Here is an 11992-nt window from a genome sequence, read left to right as displayed (position 1 = left end):
ATACCGTTTCTGTTTGATCCAGAGTTTGTAGAAATTCTTAAGCAGGGCAGAAAATGCTGCAGTGAGCTGCAGAGGATGAGATCCGGTGGTGAGGGACTGTTGTGCAGGTGCATTACACAGGCAATAAGCCTGACTCCAACAACATAACTATACTGCTGCGCATTGAAAAAAGTCAAACCGAAATGTTGGCTTATTATGTCTTTAGCAGATCAAATATAACAGAAACTCTCAGTTAGTACATGATTGTCTCTGTGTGCCCTACAAGGTCTTTGTCAGGTTTAGTTCCTATTATTGGTGCCAAATAGTGTAGAGAAGCTTTTGTTCTCTAGTTTTCTATTAAAACAAATTCTCAGTGAGTTTTGATATTCATTAAAAAAAACATGAATCAAAATTCCTTCATCCCTAAACTGAGTGCTTCTTATTAGAAATGTGGATGGTGTAGGTTTTACAGCAAAACAAAAAAGGCCAGTAAATAACTATTATAGAGTAGAGTGGGGGAAAAACAAAGTTACGGTAAAATCCCAAGTTCTGCATTTTTTAAATACCAAAATGCTAATTAAAAAAACAAACCCTTTGCCATGTTGTTCCCTCCATATGTCTTAACTAGACAAGTAGTTTCTCTGAAAGGCGTGAATTTTCATTATTACATAATTAATTTGTTGTCTTTTTTACTTTGACATCGGAAGTAACTTAATTATTTTCACTGGCAACATAAAAACAATCAAAGTAACAAGATGTTAAGCCACTTTTACACTTTTGATCCGGTTACATTTAGCACCAATTTTACAACCCTAAACAGAAAAATAAAAAAAGAATGGCGGGTAGACAGAGCTTTATATTGTGTTCTGGCAGAGAACAAACAAAAAAGAGACCAGTTAAGACTGCAACAGTGACAAGTTGGCAATTTGTCTACCATGTTCATATTATATGAAATATTTTTTTTCTACTGCACATTTATAGGAAGCACCTGGCATGGGCAATAATGGTATGATAACCTTGAGTAAAAAGAGAATTCTTGTACCCTGTTGCTAACATTTGTTTCAAAATTCTTAAACATAAAAAAAAAACAGTGATGGGTGATCCTCCCTTGGTTTAAAACCATAAACGTTCCTAACTTGTTTTAGGAACATGGCGGAACACTAGTAGCTTCTTACTGTGGCGTTTTTTAACTCTAAAAAGAGAATGCAGCTTCAACTTACACGGATCGCTTCAATTGGTAACTGTAATTGAATTAAGTTGATCCGACTTAATTGATTTAGTTTATGATTTGTCAAGTTAAACCATTGAAAATAAATTAAGTTAAACTTAATTCAGTTACTTGGTATCACTTGAAGCAATCAATTTAAGTTGTAGCTGCATTCCCTTTTTTAGAGTCTACACTTGATAGTGGAACTTGGCTCATGCATAGCAGCAAATTAGTGCCTTTGCTGTAAAACATCAAACAATACCATAAATGATAATTAGGTTAACCTCTACAAATACCACTTTGTCTAAAATGGCTACCTCTGCCTCACCAGGTAAACAGCGTTATCCTCTTCTACCGTAGCCCAGTAAATAGCTCTGTTGCTTTCCCAGAACAAAAAGAGTCAAGGTCACCAGCCGTGACAGATACCCATCTCATAACGAAGTGTGGCCGTTAAGCCTTAGCTGGTGCCATGTTATACAGGGGTCACATATGTGCGAAGACAAAGCTGATTATAGGCCAGGTCCAGATCTTCTCAAAGGACTGCTAGGGTTGCACAGGGTTGGTTTTGAGGGGAACGTTGCTGTCTTGTTTCTCTGTACCAGCAGCAACACACTGAGGTTCCCTCACACAGGTTGGCCAGTACAGCAGTTGCACCCATGGTTACAATCTTTAAGCTGAAGCAAATGACATTGTGAAAGGGGAAAAATATTTTCTTTCACAGAGGATAGTGAGCATTTGTGTAATCTTAAACATAGAAATGTTACTGAGCCCATTTTTATGTGTACTTGACTTTCCAGACGAAAATAAAAAAGAACATTCTCATTGTATTTTACTATGAATGAACACTGTGTTAGTGGGGTTAGAAAGTAACTTGGTGTGAACTTCTCACTGAAGTTGTAACTATCATTGAGCAGACATTGCCCTGCAGAAGAATTAGGCCTTTTTGTAGCCATTTGCCGCAGACGATGCAGTGAATGTCACATACTGTAAAACCCATGTCATGTATGTATAGCGAGATGGCATGAAATGTTTGAATAATGGTACTGAAATGCAAATCTTGAATAATTTTCTTCCCAAAAATGATCTGTGTTCGCATGGCATTGTGTTGTATGTATGCATGTATTTCTTTTTTTTTTTTTTTTTTTTGTATGAAGTCTTCGTATTTTTAGAAATTCCTTTTTCTGAGCTGTAGTGACTTCTGTTTGTTGTTGCGATGCATATTCTGTGACACCTTGTGCTGCAAAAGAACAAAATGAGTCATATCTGTTCCAAAACAAAAGCCAGAGGACATTTGAAATGTAAGATAACTGTAAATTGCTCTTTTTTAATATTTTCTATAAAAAGTATAATACAAAAAGATTTTTATTGACTGAATTTTCCTACAAAAAACTACTAAAAGCAGGAAAAAAAGAGGAAAAAAGTAGGCCAGTAATAAAAAGGGGAATGTTACCAGTATGCTAGATTTGTTACACAGCTGTGCAATTGTCTTGTTTTTTTCTGGGGGTTTTTAGGCAACCACAAATGTCTTCACTCTGTTTCTGGACACATTTATTATCACTACCATATGAACTATCACTACCTTAGGGAATCTCTATGAGCGGTTTTGCTATGTAGCAAAAATGTTAGCACAGAAAAACATAGGTTACATATGTATAACATATAGTCAAAACTATACAAACCAGTTATTCTAGGAAAAACCAGGTAGCAAAGATATGTAAACATGCTGCTTAGTTCTTCTCAAGCATAATTCCCAAACTTATCTGCTCTTCTATCTCTGCAGTTAACGTGCCACTATCGCCTAGTAGGCTATAGTAATGTCCAAGCGATTGCACTTTATACCAAGGTCTGTAAAATTTGCCTGTTTGCATAGAAAGTAATAAAGAAGGATAATGGAAAAAAAGCTGGTAAATTTTCATCTGATTGCCAGTTACTAAACTAAATATGATGTGGAAGCTGGTCGACAGAGAATTAAATAATCATAACCCATTCATCTTTTTAACAAAATGTTATTTTGCACCAACAATTCATTAAGGGTTAACCTGCCCTTGCGTTATCATTGGCCCATACACACAGGATAGTTTTTAAATTACTGTTTTTGAGTGTGTTAACAAAAATAATTGGCTACACAAGTTCTGATTTTAAAAAAAAATTGCTCAAAATAGCCATTTCATGTCAGTAGGCAGGGTGACGTCAACATGAAAATAACTTCAAATTTAAAAGGAAGAGTATTTTGAGAATGACCAAAGCAGTGCTAGGCTAAAGACTTCACCAAAAAAATCTTAGCTTGTGTTTTCTCTGACATTTACTATTTCGTCTTAGTAAAGGTTTTGGCTAACATGAAACAGATCTTCGGAATAGGTACTTATCATTTAGCCTCTTTGCATTTTCATTGTTTTTGCAATTTTATTTACTTTACATCCAATATTTTCTGGCATAGAAAAGAATCACCTGGCATAGGACGTTTCCTACAAACCATACATTTATGCCTGCCTTGGAGTCATTTCCTACTTGCTTTGACCAGCAATGGCATATACTAAATCTGTGTATTCTGTTCATGGTATTCTGTGAGAAAACATGGTTTTATGACTCAAATACATATTACTGATGTTGCTGAGATTTATTTTAGTATGATTAAGATCATAATGCCCAACATTTAAGGAGTCAGTTGGTCTTTAATGGAATCAGAAACAAAGTCAATGGAAACAGGGTGTGACATTAAATCTAAGATTATACATGGGATTTGAGCATTTTTCTCATTATTTAGCTCTATGGTTCATTATCAACAGCATACCTGAAGATAAAATAAATGTATTTGCTGATATGCATTGGTGAATGTATATGGGTATAAAAACATTTAACAGTGACAACATAGAAAGCAGTTGTAGTTATGAAATAGGAGTATGAATTGGTGAAGGTCTAAACTGACCCAGAGACATTCAAAAGCCCTGAAATAAAACAGCTTCACAGTCTTCTTTGGAGTTAAGGAAGAAGTCCGTTGCATCCTCATTTTGAAAGATTCCAGATAGCGGACAGTATATGAGTACATGGACACGTGTATCTAACTTTGATTTTTCCTTCACAGCACAAACTACTTTCTCTTATGGATGTCCTAACTGACAGAAATGGGCCAAGTAAATAGGTTACGTAGGATGGTAAACCTTGTCGGTAATAGGAAATTGCAAAGTTTAGTGAATTAACTTCCATTTCAGCTGTGTTTTTTAGAATGACGAAGATGCTTTACCTCTTAATTGTATCCATTCCCAAGATAACTTCTCCAGAACAGGGTTGGTTTAGGTTCAGATTAGGTGTTGTGATAAGTTAACAAAACACCAGATAGTAGAGTCTTCACCAACTGAGAGAGTCTATTTTGTTTGCAAAGTTTCACTCCTGCTGAGAAGAATGTGTAGACCAGGACGTTTTTTTGAAAATGAAAATGGGCTTCTGAGTTGGAAAGAACGCCACATCCCTCTACATTCCATCCAGGTCGCTGGGAGACAAAAGGAAGTAGCTTGCAAGGCCGGAGTCTGATTGGAGTTTGTTTTTGTCAGGGTGTCAAAGAAAAGCCCTGGCACTCAAATTACGTCAGTGCTTATGAGGGGAACAGCAAGCAGTGGCTAGGCAAATAGGCATTCATAACATCGCTTTAGAGTGTTTATAAATGTTGAGTTGACATTAGCAGAGTGAGTGGAGGTTAGTATGAAAGCGTTTTTGTGTCTTGGACAATTTCTAATTTAGAAGCCAACAGGAAACCAACTTAAGGCTTCAGAGCTGTTCACAGTAATTGGAGCCCAAAACACAGACAGAAGGAACCGTCCATGCTAGATTCAAAATGTGTAGATTAGCCTCAGATCTCTTTAATATGGTTTAAACTTTTGTTATTGGACCATATGAGTGTAAAGTAAATTATCTTTACCGAATAGCCCAACATTGTGTTTGTGCGCTTAGGTTCACATCCACATTTACCAACATTTTCTAAAACTCCAACTTTTAACACTTTAGACCTTCTTTAAATTCCTATATCTTTTTTACTCATTTACTCTGTCTTTACACCTGGTTTAGCTGTAAGCGATGTGACGGAGAGAACTGCATCAGACATGGAAGGTCAATTCTACTGGGTGTGGCTGTGAGGTTGATTGATGTGTGATGTACATCTGACCCCTCAGCCTTCAGCATTACGCATGTGTCTGAAATCAAAACCACTGGACTGACCCAGTAATTTGATGCTTAGCTTTATTGTTCAGCAAAAGGCATTCTTTATTGTGACAGTTAAATAAGACCAATCAAATGAAGACTTTCTGGGCACTCAGGTCCTTTAATCTGCATTCTTCACATTAAAAGCCATAGTTATTCTATTACAACTACCAACACAAAGATACTCTAGAGACTGAAGCTTATTCTACTCAGATATCTGACACAGGGAATAGAGTCCACAAGTATATTTTTTGTTTATTCCACTCCATTAGTTAACCAGTGTCTTGAATGTTAAACATCACATTCATTCTAAACATGTGAGCTTTTGACTGTGATGCCTCACAGCTGAAATAAGTTAAGTCACATTAAAGTTTGACGCAGTGAGACTGATTTACAATCTTTGAGAATATATAAGAACACTAAAGAAGAATGAAACATAACAGAAGGATTCAGCTAATGTTTCTTTTCTCACATTGTCATTCGACAGCGCACCAGCACTTGTTCGGTGTGTGCAGCCAGGGGACAGCACAGCATCTCTACTGTACAGGGCAATAAAATTATGCAATCACAATTTGCTATTGGAATTATCTACACGGCAAAACTGTTTCTACGACAGCCTCAGAGGACAAATTGCTGTTTAATTGTAACTCATCCGTCTTGTACGTCAAGCCATGGAGCTGTTGCTGCCTGCATTCATCAAACGTATTTAATGGTTTGTAGTGCAGTATCTATCTATCTATCTATCTATCTATCTATCTATCTATCTATCTATCTATCTATCTATCTATCTATCTATCTATCTATCTATCTATCTATCTATCTATCTATCTATCTATCTATCTATCTATCTATCTATCTATCTATCTATCTATCTATCTATCTATCCGAACGATTGGACAACCAATTAACATAATTTCCTTCTTTAAAAACACTTTATTTTGCACATTAGATCCAAAGCGTGCTTGGACTGCCAGACCTGGGCATGTTGGTATTCGCTCTGAATGCCCTTCACCAGAACCCTTTTTGTACAGTGGAAATGCTGATTTCAGATTCTTCTGAGAGCTCTCTAAATCCCATAGAGAACTCACAGGCTGCTGCTATCCGCTTTGGATCTTCCCATGGTATTTGCTCTCACTCTAACAGTTAGGAGCAAACAAAGCCTAATGACTGAGGGCCAACCTTCTTCATAACCTCCAGTAACATTATTCTTATCCAGGTTGATATAGCTTTGTGTAATTTTAGTAATATTAAGGGTGAATCAATATAAGGGTGACCTTTATTCCTCACCAGACGTTGCATTTTGACAATTACATGTCATAAAGCCCTTCTTTTTCTTTTTTCTTTTTTATATGCCATGAATTCCCTAATATTGTTGAAATAATATTAAGTATCCTCATGTCCGGCTGTTGTTGAATATCCTGATTTCTCACATGATGGTAACCACACCAATGATGCACATTTGGTTATTATAGTTATATAAATATAATGTCTGGTCCTCGCCATAGTGACTATGAAAAACACAATTTAGAAGTGTTATTTTTCCATTTTATTAGAACAGTTCAGTCTATTACCATAGCTTAGCCATCACTTGGTACAGAACCATACGCAGATTTTGCTCATTAAGTCAATATTGGCTGATTGACAATATGCTGCTGAAAATGAACAGGGACCTTAGGATAATGGTGAGGTGTGTGGTATGAAGGAAAGATGGGTTAGAGGAGGTTTAAGAAAAGATCAGTGATCAGTAAGGAGACCTCTGTGAATGGCAATGGTGATGGACAGTTCCAAATGGACCGTGATATTTATCAACGATATTGTAATCTGCAGTGACACTAACTTACCTGGTGCTTGGGTACCTAGGTTAAAGAGGTGGAACAGGTAGTAAAGAATGATACCTGCAAGAATGACATAGAGCTGTTATAATCAAGAAGTGGATCTGGAAGTGGCAGGACTGAAGATATCAAGATTTTCAGTGAGAGTGATCAAAATGGACAACAGAAATAAGTACATCAGAGGGACTGTTCAGGTTAAACAGTTTGGCGACATAGACAGAGAGGAGAGTCTGGATCGACTAAAGTTTGGAGTGCATCAAAGGGAATGCAGATAAATTGAGGTTGTTCAGAACAGAGCTGCCAGGGAGTAGGATAAGAGGAAGACATCATAGAAGGTTCATGCATGTAGTAAAAGAAAGAGTAGAGCAGGTCGGTTTGACAAAGCTAGAGATAGGGTGAGATGGAGCCAGACGACCTCTTAGAGCAACCACCAAACGTGGCAGTGAAAAGAACAAGTGAATGATAAGTTAACATTTACAGCTAGAAACTAATAGCAGTTTCAGAAATGACTACATCTTCACACATAACAGCTGAGTATGAAAAAAAAATACACAGTAGAGCATTTAACAAGTTCCCTCTTCAAAGAAACAAAGAATATTCAGTTTATTCATTTCTTTTCCCATTTGGTTTATTTTATGAAGACAGTGTAGCTGCCAAAGATTTACATAGTGTTTTTTTTCATAATGTTATTTTAGAGTGGTTAGAAGTCAAGACTCATCTCTTAGTCTGGGTGGTATTTCTGTGTTTGAGCATTAGAAGCTTTTCTTAGTGCTCTCTGTTGATCAGGAGGCCATGATCCACAGTGATCAACATACTCTAATATGGCATATGATTATGACCACCTGTCTAGTAGCATGGTGGTCTACCTTTTGCTGCCAAACGAGCCCCTACAGATGATTGATACTTTTTACCTCTCATCATAATGTTATGGCAGTTAGGTGGAGATTTTCCAATACTTCAGCACATTTGTAGAAATCTAAATCTTAAGGATTGTGACTGAGCTCTTCTGAAAGGCCTATTGTGATTAGATGCAAGTGTAACAGACTGGGTTAGCGTTGCCTGTAATCTCAGTTCATCAACAGTACAGTCTTATTTGTGACGCGCATTTATGTTTTGCTTTTAGGTTATTCCATCTTGTGAAAATGGAGATCAGGATTTCAAAACCAGATTTTGACACAAGCCGTCCTTTGGTCTTGTTTTATGGGTCCAGATAGGACTGTATTGATAATTACTTGATTACATTTGCTTCCCTAATGGGTCAGGCCCATTTACTTTGCTGTGATCAGACTGGTGTGTTATTTCATTCACTGCAAGTCATTTAGATCTGTGTCTGTGAGAAAACATTCACACTTCCTTTCTTTCATAATGAAGAAGTAGATTTTATTTTTTACAAAATAAAAAATATCTCTTAATTCACATTTTAAGCACAGAATTATTCATGCATTCAGGTACTTTGACGCTTTCATTGCATCGTCTACATTTATTTTTTGCAAGCCTCTTCTAATGAGTGTATTTTTTTGTACGGAACATATGCAAACTGTTTCAGAAGCAGCCTGGGGGTATACATAGAACAACTTGACAGACCTTTTAAAGTTTATTACACTGCCCTGCAAAAGCCTTCATACTCCTTTACCTTTTTACATGGCTTATTTTCTTTTAGTTGTGCATCTGTGTGATAGAGTAATACAAAGTAGTGCAGTAGTGAAGTGGAACGAAGATGATACGTGGGTTACAGTTTTATTTTTACAACGTAAAATTTGAAAAGTGCGGTGTACACTTGTACTGAGCCCAATTGAGTCGATACTTTGTCGAATCAGCTTTTGTTGATTCGACGGGTTTGAGAACATCTGTGAATATCAGTTTGTTTTTGTTTTTTGTCACAGATGTTCAAGCAGATTTAGGTCTGGACTTTGGCCTGGCCATTCTTCATGAACATACTTTGCTTTAACCCATCCGATTGTCTTGGCTGTATGTTCACTGTTGCTGGAAGGTAAACCTTTGCCTGACTCTAAAGTCTTTGAAGCTTCTAACAAGTTTTTTTTTTTTTTTTCAGGGTTGCTCTGTATTTAGCTCTGTCCATGTTTTTATTAAGTCTTACTAGAATGCCTTTTCCTTGAAGAAGAAAATCAATGTCACAGCATGACACTCACCATGTTTCATAGAGGGATGGGTCTAGATTTTCTACAGTATAGCGTTTTGTGTATGCTTTTTCCAGCTTTAAAAAATAGATTGTGTAACCTAATCCTGCTTCAATCTTCCCAACCGTTTGTTTCTTGGCAAATGTTCTCTAACGAACTTCTGATGCCTTCACAGAGCAGCTGGATTTTCTACTGAGATCGAATGGCACACACTGTTTACTGTCTTGCCAACTTCTGAGAACAAATTGTTACACAAGGTTTAAGTTAGCGGTATCCAACTTAAAAATATACACTTCACTTTGAATATTCGTATTTCTAAACAAATACTCTTGAACATTACAGAACTGGACACTAATTTGTGTTCTATCATTTAAAAACCCAATGAAATACACAGAAGTTTGTGGTTGCAATGTAACTAAATGCAAAAAAAAAAAAATTGTATGAATACTTCAGCTAAAGACAGTCAATTGCTTGTTTAGATTCATCTAGAAATAACTGTATTTAATGCTAAGGCAGTATAGAAGGCCTCAGATTTAGTTTCCTCGAGACCAGAAGTTTTAGTGCACACACCAACAACACAGCGGCTCCTTTCTAATCCCCCCTCCAAATATTTGACTTCCTGAGCTGAAGAAGACTGGCAGCAGGAGTGGCCTCTGTCACGCTGTGCTCCGTTGCAGTGTCAGTGCGCCAAGCTGCCTTAGCCGGGGATATTTTTGGCTCCTACCTTGTTTTAATCCATGCCGCGAATCCCCTGATGGATTATTCATGCTTCCTCTCCCCCTCCGCTCCGCTCCACACCTTTCACATTTCTTCCCCTCTCACCTCTCCTCCTCTCTTTCTCACCTTCTTTTTTACACTTCCCCAGCTTCTCTTCCTCTATCACCAACACGAGTCTTCCTGTGTGTACATTTGCAGCCTCATTAGACAATGCTGCCAAACAATCACTTATATAACTTATTCATTGCTTATCTTATATAAGATACCTGCAGTAATGCTCACTCTCACAAGTGGCAAATATACTTACACACCGTTGTGTATTTCACTATTATTTCAACTTTATTCTCTGATGTTGCCATAAAAGATTCTTATTATTATTTGCATCACATTTTAACTGAATTTTTGGGTGTTTTCAAGGGTCTTTAAAAATTGTATAGGTTAAACTCCTAGGAAAACCATAAAATGATGGAATGACAGAAGAATGGCTCCTCATTGGAGAGAGTTCAAACTGGATGATTCCTTCCTCCAAATCTCTTGCCGTTGAAATTAACAGCTACACTGAAAATTCTGAACCATTTAGTAGTAGTAGTAAAGTGGTCTTTTAATGTACAGAGATGAGGACTGCAATGTCTTTGTACTCCAAAGTCAGATTTTCTTTCTGAATTAGAAACAGAAGAATATCCCTTGCAGTTAGGGTGAATGTTAAAGTTGGTGGTCAAGGCCAAGCAACCCTGACCTCAGTATCCACTATGGTTACCGTACATAGAAAATGAGGGGAAAGTTGAAGGTATACACTATTAGCATACCTGACAGTGTCTAACGGGTTAAACCAATTGTAGACCTGTCATTGAAAAGTTACTTTATTTCAGGGAGACTCACAAAATACAAAAATGTGTTTCACACAATGTGGCATGTTTATTTAATTTGTTTATTTCAATTAATTGTCATGATTGGGTTTACTGCTAAAAAATACAAAACTCAGTTTCTGAGGAAATGGAAACCGCTTAAAAAAGGGATTTTCAGTTGAGAAATTCTGCACTTTTATCATGTCGTTGCTTAACTGATCCTGAGGAACACTGCTGACTTGACTGAAGTATACCGTATATGAATCTGAGTTTCACATTTTGACATAAGTCCGGGAAATAAATTTACTTTTCTATTATATTCTGCTTTATTGAGGTGTACTGTTCAGCTTCTGATTATAAAAATGAACCTTTAGTGTTTGAACAAATTAATCGAGAAAATTACCTTAAAATACAGCATTAAATTATCTTTGGGTCTTCTGATGAAGTTGTGTGTTTAGTATATTATTTTATAACTTCCAGTTTTCAATCTAACCACACATTAATCTAGATTAAAAAAAAAATATTAAACACAAAAAAAGACGAACAATAACATTTCATTTAAAAAAATCTAAATACATAAAATACTAAATATTCAGATTACATGCAATCGTATAATATACTTTTCCGTTCCGTTTTTTTATATAATAATTTTAATTTCTGAAGAATAAACATTAACAACAGAAGCACCAATAATTTGTCATTTGTATTTTTTAGCCTCCATATAAGTTCAAAAACAATCACTCATTGATGAGTAATGTAAAAACTAAACCTTGATAAATCTTTCTCTTATTTGACTCAACATTTCGCTTAAATGTCATCTTTTAAGCAGCAACAAAAAAGCATGGTGTCGTCAATCAATGCTAACATATTATCAGGGAACAAATTCTTCTAGACTTTTAAGGACAAAATAAGACATGGATTTTAGAGTGCAATGAAATCTTTGGGTGAAAATTTTATTTTTTATTTTAATGCATTTTACATGGACATACTGAGCTCATATTAGGCTCTGGACATATTCATGGAGGGACTTTGGTCTGTAGTTGAACCCAGCATCAATGTATCTTGTATATGACAAACAGAACA

The sequence above is a fragment of the Fundulus heteroclitus genome, chromosome 15, assembly GCF_011125445.2.
Source record: "Fundulus heteroclitus isolate FHET01 chromosome 15, MU-UCD_Fhet_4.1, whole genome shotgun sequence".
Taxonomy (NCBI): domain Eukaryota; kingdom Metazoa; phylum Chordata; class Actinopteri; order Cyprinodontiformes; family Fundulidae; genus Fundulus; species Fundulus heteroclitus.
The sequence above is the reverse complement of the archived record's forward strand: the minus strand, read 5'-3'. Positions refer to the sequence as shown.